Raw genomic sequence first — 9,973 nt, 5'->3', positions numbered from 1 at the left:
AACAACATTTGAGAGTGCGCTGACCCTGGTGCTAGAAGGGGTACGCAGCTGGAGGTTAAATGTTTGAAGGGGTACTGGACAATAAAAAGTTTGGGAACCACTGCAATAGACCATGGAAGACTGTTCACTCAAAGCCTGTTAGGATACTGTAAAGGATAAGGCACAGAGTATATATATGATATTATAGGGAACTTTGGTTGGATATTGCACACAGTGACAGAGGTGTCTATTAATAACAAAAACCTTAATTACTTGAATAATACCATCTCCTAGAATGCATAGGTGCCTCCCCCCTCTCTCCTTCTCTCCAGTTAAAACTTGAGCTCCAGCAGGTAGCGGATGCGACACTGGTTTCCCTTGTAGACCAGGTACTCGCTGTTGCAGAAGTAGCTGTCCTTGTACTGGGGCTGCTTGGTGGGTTTACCCTGAGGCACAGCCACCTGCTTTACCATCCAGTGTCAGGAAGATGTCCTTGGACGGGTCTGAAACGATACAACAGTGTTGACTACACAACCATACTGATGCCTTCTTCTGGATATCGTCTGACCATCTACCAGATGTTTAGAAATACAGTGACCACTTCATTAGAGTATACACTACAGTTCAAAAGTTTGGGCTCACTTAGAAATGTCCTTGTTTTTGAAAGAAAATCATTTTTTTTGGCCATTTAAATGACATCAAATTGATCAGAAATACAGTGTAGACATTGCTGCAAAGAAACCACTACTACTACACCAATAATAAGAAGAGACAAGCTTGGGCCAAGAAACATGAGAAACGGACATTAGACTGGAGGATATCTGTCCTTTGCTTTGATGAGTCCAAATTTTGAGATTTTTGGCACCAACCACTGTGTCTTTGTGAGACGCAGAGTAGATGATCTCTGCATGTGTGGTTCCCACCGTGAAGCATGGTGGAGGAGGTGTGATGGTGTGAGGGTGCTTTGCTGATGGCACTGTCAGTGATTTATTTAGAATTCAAGGCAAACCTAACAAGCATTCTGCAGTGATACGCAATCCCATTTGTTTTGCACATAGCGGGACTATCATTTGTTTTTCAACAGGACAATGACCCAAAACACACCTCCAGGCTGTGTAAGGGCTATTTGACCAAGAAGGAGAGTGATGGAGTGCTGCATCAGATGACCTGGCCTCCACAATCACCCAACCTCAACCAAATTGAGGTGGGTTGGGATGAGTGAAGGAAAAACAGCCAACAAGTGCTCAGCAAATGTGGGAACTCAATCAATATGTTTGGAAAAGCATTCCTCATGAAGCTGGTTGTGATAATGCCAAGAGTGTGCAATGCTGTCATCAAGGCAAAGGATGACTACATTGAAGAATCTCAAATAAAATATATATATTTTGATTTGTTTAACACTTTTTTGGTTACTACATGATTCCATGTGTGTTATTTCATAGTTTTGATGTCTTCAGTATTATTCTACAATGTCGAAAATAGTAAAAATAAAGAAAATCCCTGGAATGAGTAGGTGTGTCCAAACTTTTGACTGGTTATGACAGTTGTTTTGCTCTAGGACACCCACAAGCCTCACAAGACTCGTCTGAATTTACCAGGTAAGAGTTAATGAGTTAAGAGTTAAGAGTTAATGAAAGTATATATAGAAGTAGCTAAATGTGTCCCCCTCCCAAAAAAAGGGGTTAAATATGTATCCCCTGTGGCGTACAGCAGGTCAGCCACTAGGGTGAGACTCATTGAGGACTGGTGACAGGAGTATACATCACGAGACGATGGCTCCATCTGCTGGACGAGCCAGGTCTCGATGGGCTCTCCACCCAGGACTAATTGGGGCTGATTGGGGATTTGGTGAGTAATCAAGGGCTGATTGCTCACCAGCTGTACAAGCCCCATAAAGCTGCCAGAAGGGCAGGACACAGGTAGGACTGGAGGAAGTAAGGTGACTTCCGTGTAGTTGGAGATGGTGCCCGAGCTAAGACGAGGGAGTTGAGTTGGTGTGCCCGACAGGATACAGCAAGACGGAGCCCAGAATTCCTGATCTTTCTAATATCTCTCAGATATATAGCGAATTCAGAAAGTATTCAGACCACTTGACTTTTCCCACATTAGACTCATTAAAAAACTTTTTTTTTTAAATCCCATCGTTTATCTACACATAATACCCATAATATCAAAGCAAAAACAGAAAATATCACATTTGTATAAGTATTCAGACCCTTTACTCAGTACTTTGTTAAAGAACCTTTGGCAGCGATTACAGCCTTGAGTCTTCGTTTGTATGACGCTACAAGCTTAGCAGACTTGTATTTGGGGAGTTTCTACCATTTTTCTCTGCAGATCCTCTCAAGCTCAGTCAGGTTGTATGGGAGCGTTGCTGCACAGCTATTTTCAGGTCTCTCCAGAGATGTTCTATTGGCTCTGGCTGGGCCACTCAGGGACATTCAGAGACTTGTCCCGAAGCTATTCCTGCTTATTCTTGGCTGTGTGCTTAGGGTCGTTGTCCTGTTGGAAGGTCAAGCTTTGCCCCAGTCTGAGGTCCTGAGCAGGTTTTCATCAAGGATATCTCTGTGCTTTGCTCCTTTAATCTTTCCCTCAATCCTGACTAGTCTCCCAGTCCCTGCCACTGAAAAACATCCCCACAGCATGATGCTGCCACAACCATGCTTCATTATAGGGATGGTGCCAGGTTTACGCTTTGCATTCAGGCCAAAGTGTTCAATCTTGGTTTCATCAGACCAGAGATTCTTGTTTATCATATTTTGCCTTTTGGCAAACTCCAAATGGGCTGTCATGTGCCTTTCACTGAGGAGTGGCTTCTGTCTGGCCACTCTACCATAAAGGCCTGATTGGTGGAGTGCTGCAGAGATGGTTGTCCTTCTGGAAGGTTCTCCCGTCATCACAGATGAACTCTGAAGCTCTGGTAGAGTGACCATCGGGTTCTTGGTCACCTCCCTGACCAAGGCCCTTGTTCCCCGATTGCTCAGTTTGGCCAGGCGGTCAGATCTTAGCCAGCTCTCCAAACTTCTTTCATTTAAGAATGAGGGAGGCCACTGTGTTCTTGGGGATCTTCAGTGCTGCAGAAATATTTTGGGTACAATTCCACAGATCTGTGCCTTGACACAATCCTGTGGCTTGGTTTTTGGTCTGACTTGCACTGTCAACTGTGGGACCTTATATAGACAGGTGTGTGCCTTTCCAAATCATGTCCAATCAATTGAATTTAACACAGGTGGACTCCAATCAAGTTATAGAATCATCTCAAGCATGATCAATGGAAACACACAGCCAAGAAAACACAGGATTGGCTTCGGGACAGGTCTTGGAATGTCCTTGAGTGTCTCTCTGGAGAGACCTAAAAATAGCTGTGCAGCGACGCTTCCCATCCAACCTGACGGAGCTTGACAGGATCTGCAGAGAAGAATGGGAGAAACTCTCCAAATAAAGTTGTGCCAAGCTTGTAGGGTCATACCCAAGAAGATGCAAGGCTATAATAGCTGCAAAAGGTGCTTCAACAAGTACTGAGTAAAGGGTCTGAATACTTATGTAAATGTATTATTTCAGGGGTTTTTTTATACGTTGCAAAAATAAATAAATAAACAGGTTTTGCTTACAATAAGGCTGTAACATAACAAAATGTGAAGAAAGTCAAGGGGTCTGAATACTTTCCAAATGCCCTATAACGCAGGGGTAGAACCTCACCGTATTTAGCAGAGTTGCTGATCTCCGAGGCAAAGTAGATGCCCCTGCCTGCGCAGCCCCCTGACTGGGGCATGAAGTGACTATATAGGCCACGTTCAAGATGACCGCAACCATTGCCAAGTTGCTGCCGTGCCACAGCAGACGCCGGTTCTCCAGGTTGTCATTCTCCCTGAACCGCTCCGCCTGCCGAAAACAATGCCCACACACAGATATGCAGATAGGAGAACAGAATCCTTGACCTAACGCACTATAATAGAGGAAACTGTGTGTACATTTAAGCCCAAAAAAAATTGATTCTCAACTTCATTACAACAATCAAGCTCACAACAAATAAGTAATGAATCAATACAAATTCATTCTGTATTACATGCTAACATTATTTTGCTGAAGTAGTGTCATGTGTTACTCACCTCAGTCTCACTCTCTACCTCCCAGACATCTATAATCTTTGGCTGGCTGTGGCTATGTGCAGTGGCCTTCAGGTATTTCTCAATTACCTTTAAATTAGACAAGAACGAAAATACAATGGAAGCTCAACATTTACTTTCGAATACAGAGAAGAATATTGTATATAATTTTGTCTCAGTAAATAGTCCCCTATAATGCATTTACAGTGGGGCAAAAAAGTATTTTGTCAGCCACCAATTGTGCAAGTTCTTCCACTTAAAAAGATGAGAGAGGCCTGTAATTTTCATCATAGGTACACTTCAACTATGACAGACAAAATGAGAAGAAAAAAATCCAGAAAATCACATTGTAGGATTTTTAATGAATTTATTTGCAAATTATGGTGGAAAATAAGTATTTTTAGGGCCTTCCTCTGACACCGCCTGGTATAGAGGTCCTAGATGGCAGGAAGCTTGGCCCCAGTGATTTACTGGGCCATACGCACTACCCTCTGTTGTGCCTTGCGGTCAGAGGCTGAGCAGTTGCCATACCAGGTAGTGATGCAACCAGTCAGGATGCTCTCGATGGTGCAGTTGTAGAACCTCTTAGTCCTGAATTGACGCTTTGCCTGTTTGATGGTACGTTGGAAGGCATAGTGGGATTTCTTATAAGCTTCCGGGTTAGAGTCACGCTCCTTGAAAGCGGCAGTGCGGATGTTGCCCGAAATCCATGGCCTCTGGTTGGGGAATGTACTGGAATATGTTGGGACGATGTCATCGATGCACTTATTGATGAAGCCAATGACTGATGTGGTGTACTCCTCAATGCCATAGGAAGAATCCCGGAACATATTCCAGTCTGTGCTAGCAAAACAGTCCTGTAGCTTAGCATCTGCTTCATCTGACCACTTTTTTATTGATCGAGTCACTGGTGCTTCCTGCTGTAATTTTTGCTTGTAAGCAGGAAGATAGAATTCTGGTCAGATTTGCCAAATGGAGGACGAGGGAAGATTTGTACTCGTCTCTAGAGTTTTTTTTCTCGCTGGTTGCACATTTAACATGCTGATAGAAATTTGGAAAAACAGAGTTAAGTTTCCCTGCATTAATGTCCCCTGCCACTAGGAGTGCCGCCTCTGGATGAGCGTTTTCCTGTTTGCTTATGGCGGAATACAGCTCATTGAGTGTGGTCTCAGTGCCAGCATCGGTCTGTGGTGGTATGTAGACAGCTACAAAAAATACAGATGAAAACTCTCTACATAGATAGTGTGGTCTACAGCTTATCATGAGTTTCCACCTCAAGTGAGCAAAACCTCGAGACTTCCTTATATATCGTGTTGTTTACATATTTGAATAGTCTGCCACCCAAACATAAGATATTGCAGTTTTTAATGTCCCATTGGTAGTTTAATCTTCCTCGTAGGTCATCGATTTTATTTTCCAATGATTGCACGTTAGCTAGTAGAACAGAAGGCAGGGGGTTTATTCGATCGCCTACAAATTCTCAGAAGGCAGCCCGACCTCTGTCCTCTTTTTCGCTGTTGTCTCTTCAAGCAAATGGTGGGATTTGGGCCTGTTCCTGGGAAAGCAGTATGTCGTTCATGTCGGGCTCGTCGGACTGTTCTGATGTCCAGAAGTTATTCTCGGTCATAAGAGACAGTAGCACCAACATTATGTACAACATAAGTAAATAAATAAGTTACAAATAATGCACAAAAAAAAAACAGTTAGGAGCACGTAAAACGTCAGCCATCTTCTCCGTTTCCGTCTTACAATCAGTATCAATAAAGATTTGTATGACTATGATTTTTACATCTACAACAATACAGCCGTGTTTGTATAAAATTAAACTTCCATTAGAGGTCACAGTACCTTGAATTCCTGTGTTTCTCTTTCTAGTAGACAGAGTTTGCAGTTGAAAGACAGATAGTTCTGGTCCAGTGAATGAGGTACTTTCTCTACCTCCATCAGCTCCTGGGTCTTCTCATTCTCAGCCTTCAGGTCTTGGGCTATCTCTATATCAGCCAGCACCTGCAGGGAACAGCAGAAGGAGGGAGAGATGGGACCAGGCCTGGAAAAAAACGACTCATTATTATGGCCAGGAGTTTAACCTATTACCAAAACTCTGTGTCTTTGTAGGCTATAAAAAAACTTTTGGCCCTAAATAGTACTGACCAATATCAATGTCATTCCACAAAGTACAAGTTGATTAAGTAGATCTCACCAGAAGCATCTCCTTCTTCTTCTCTATGATCTTAGAGCTGTCGATGACCGGGGGCCTTTTGCGTCCAAAGATGTGTGGGATGATGGTGAAGAACTTGGAGGAGAGCTCCTCCAGTTTGGCCCTGCTGGTCTGGCTGGTGTTCATAGCTCCCTCAATCTCCTCCAGCACTTTAAAGCCCTTGGTGATCTGCAGCTTGCTCAGCTTCCCCAAAGGTATCTTCTTTATGTCTGGTGGGAAGAACCAGGGAAGAGATGATGATTGTACACATATTACCTCTCTGTCTGAGTTCATATGTTAGACACGTTTTTTTATAGCTCTATGTTGACTGCTTTCCTCTATGTTGGTCAATGTGGCTGTTGGGGAACTCACAATACAGCTGAATAAGCTTCGGTCCAAATCAATCCATTTTACAGTCAGGTGCCATCTACATTATTGATCAGGCAGACTGGGTTTTAGATGGATTAGACATTTATCTCCAGATCGCCAGGCTTTACCCTCTACTTAAATGACTCTAGTTAATGATTTAGGATACCTCTTTGATCACAGAGACTTCAGTTGAACAGCCAAGTACTGTATATAATTCCACTAAGGGTAGAATACAATACAACAAGCAGTCCAGTCAAACAGGTATGTTAGTTAATAGAACATGTGTACATAGACAGACCCCACCCCGGCTTAATGACCGGGGAACAGAGGATTGTTTCAGTGCTGTAGCGTTAAAGGTGGTGTGTTGGACTAAGATTGACACCCACCCAGGCTTAATGACCGAGGAACAGAGGATTGTTTCAGTGCTGTAGCGTTAAAGGTGGTGTGTTGGACTAAGATTGACACCCACCCAGGTCCATGCACTCCATGACCTTCTTGAACATGTCGTTGCTAAAAATGAGATGGATGAGCTTCTGTGTGGGGTTATTCAGGGTGCAAGGCAGAACGTTTTGGGGCCCCTTGACAATCTTCCCATCAACATTGTCCACCTGCAAAAGCCAGACGAGAGCATTGCTATAAGTGACACAGCGAAGCAATAATGAGTGAGAGTCAAAGAAGCAGTCTGACTCTCTATCAGAGTCCTTAGCAGCACTTAGTCCCTAGCACACCACTGTTACCTTGACCTCTGCATCCTGGCCTCCATCCACCTTTATCAGGGTGTACTTCCCCCGTGCGAGACACAAAGTTGTCCCGCTCCTTCCAGCTGTGCTGTTCTTGTCTGTGAACTTCTTCTCAAAGTCTTTGATGGCTTTGTCTGGGCTGACATAGGGGACTGATAGTTTTGACTGGCCTATTTCCCCCTGTAGGTGAGGAGAAAGGATTTCGTGCTTCAATCCTAGATGCTCAACCGATGAATAGTTTAGTATATTAATTAAAGTCATCAACAAAAATGTAGATTTACTAAAGCTGACACAGGAATGTGTAGCAAACTACCATCTTGTCTTTGTCTGAAATGAAGCTTACCACTCTCCCCCATTTGGTCCAGCAGTAGTAACAGGCACCTGTATTCAACACTTGAATGACATAAAACTTATTGCTGTTATTTTCAATGTCGGTCTGATTCAGCATACAGTCATAATCTTCATACACCTGTTGGGGAGGAACATGATTTAGGTCATGTTGGCACATTAGATTTGATTAGACACCCCTATATCAAGAGCAACTTACAGGAACAATTAGGATTAAGTGATGTACGTCGTAAGATTTTTCACCTAGACGGCTCCGGGATACAAACCAGCAGCCTTACGGTTACAGCCCGGCGCTCTTAATCGCTAGGCTACCTGACAACCCATTCATCTACTGCACTGCACAGTCTGTCCTACTGATGTGACTGTAAGGCTGATCAAACAAATCATTAAGTCAAATGCCTATAGCTAGTGGCAGTTTCTCAGAATCTGCTACATATGAATGAGTAACACACACAGCAGTACATTGGTCTTTTGAAACCTCTATAACTGTGTGCAGCATATACAGTCCAGGAGATGTAAGTGACCTCACTTACAGCATTACAATGGAGCAAAGTGTTTTATTTGTATTTATTTGGGATCCCCATTAGCTGTTGCCAAGACAGCAGAAATTATTCCTGGGGTCCAAATGAGACTTACATCACACATAAAGCAAAATATAAAACAGTACATCATATAACATTATTACACCACTACATATCTACAATACAACATGTATAATACCACCATACAACAATATTATAATGTACGTATGTGTAAAGTGCGTGTGCTAGCGTGTGTGTGTATGCATGTGTTGCTACCTGCGTGTGTGTGTCTCTTCACAGTACCCGCTGTTCCATAAGGTGTATTTTTTTTTAAATACACCAGGTGTGACAAAACTAAGGCCTGCAGGACCTGCCTTGTTGATAGTGTTGTTAAGAAGGCAGAGCAGCGCATTATTATGGACAGACTTCTCCCCATCTCAGCTACTGTTGTATCAACATGTTTTGACCATGACAGTTTACAATCCAGGGTTACTCCAAGCGGTATAGTCACCTCAACTTGCTCAGAGGGTGTTCTTTAATGGTTTCCATTAAAGAACACCCTCTGTGTTCTGTTAGACAGGTAACTCTTTATCCACAATATAGCAGGAGGTGTAAAGCCATAACACATACATTTTTCCAACAGCAGACTATGATTGATAATGTCAGAAGCCGCACTGAAGTCTAACAAAACAGCCCACACAATCGTTTAATCATAAATTTCTCTCAGCCAACCATCAGTCATTTGTGTAAGTGCTGTGTTTGTTGAATGTCCTTCCCCATGAGCGTGCTGAAAGTCTGTTGTCAATTTATTTACTGTAACATGTATCTGGTCAAACACAATTTTTCCAAAAGTTTACTAAGGGTTAGTAACAGGCTGATTGGTCGGTTATTTGAGCCAGTAAAGGGGGCTTGATATTCTTAAATAGCAGAATGACTTTAGCTTCCCTCTCAGCCTGAGGGCACACACTTTCTAGTAGGCTTATAGATTGAAGATATGGCAAGTAGGAGTGGCAATATCATCTGCTATTATCCTCCAAATCTTTCCATCCAAATTGTCAGACCCCGGTGGCTTGGCATTGTTGATAGACAACAATACTGTTTTCACCTCTTCCTTCCTCAATTTGCGGAATTCAAAATTACAATGCTGGTTTTTCATAATTTGGTCAATTATACTTGGATGTGTAGTGTTGGTGTTTGTTGCTGGAATGTAATGGCTAAGTTTGATGAAAAAATAATTAAAGTAGTTGGCTATATCAGTGGGTTTTGATATGAATGAGCCATCTGATTCAATGAATAATGGAGCCCAAAATTTCATTTAAGGTGGTCCAAAGCTTTTTAATTATCATTCTTTATGTAATTTATCTTTGTTTCATAGAATGGTTTATTATTTTTATTCAGTTTAGTCACATGATTTCTCAATTTGCAGTAAGTTTGCCAATCGGTTGTGCAGCCACACTTGTTTTTTTTTGCCTCAACATCTCAACCATACACATTTGTCAAGTCCTCATCAATCCAAGGGGATTTAACAGTTTCTACAGTCATTTTCTTAATGGGTGCATGCTTATTAGTAACTGGAATAACTAATTTCATAAACATGCTACAGACCAGCAAATATTGTTACATTGTCAGCATAGGAATCAAAACAAAACTTATGACCTCATGCACTCTATTAGGCTCAGCCTTTTTACTTGAACTCTGTGAAGCATTTATTTG

At 42.4% G+C, this 9,973-nt stretch overlaps 1 pseudogene; it reads right to left on the bottom strand.

Annotated features, from left to right (window-relative positions):
* Positions 1 to 311: 311 nt before the first annotated feature.
* On the bottom strand, positions 312 to 8,063 carry LOC118388176 (protein mono-ADP-ribosyltransferase PARP3-like; annotated as a pseudogene).
* Between the last annotated feature and the right edge of the window lie 1,910 nt (positions 8,064 to 9,973).

The sequence above is a fragment of the Oncorhynchus keta genome, chromosome 10 (assembly GCF_023373465.1).
Source record: "Oncorhynchus keta strain PuntledgeMale-10-30-2019 chromosome 10, Oket_V2, whole genome shotgun sequence".
Taxonomy (NCBI): domain Eukaryota; kingdom Metazoa; phylum Chordata; class Actinopteri; order Salmoniformes; family Salmonidae; genus Oncorhynchus; species Oncorhynchus keta.
The sequence above is the reverse complement of the archived record's forward strand: the minus strand, read 5'-3'. Positions and strand labels throughout refer to the sequence as shown.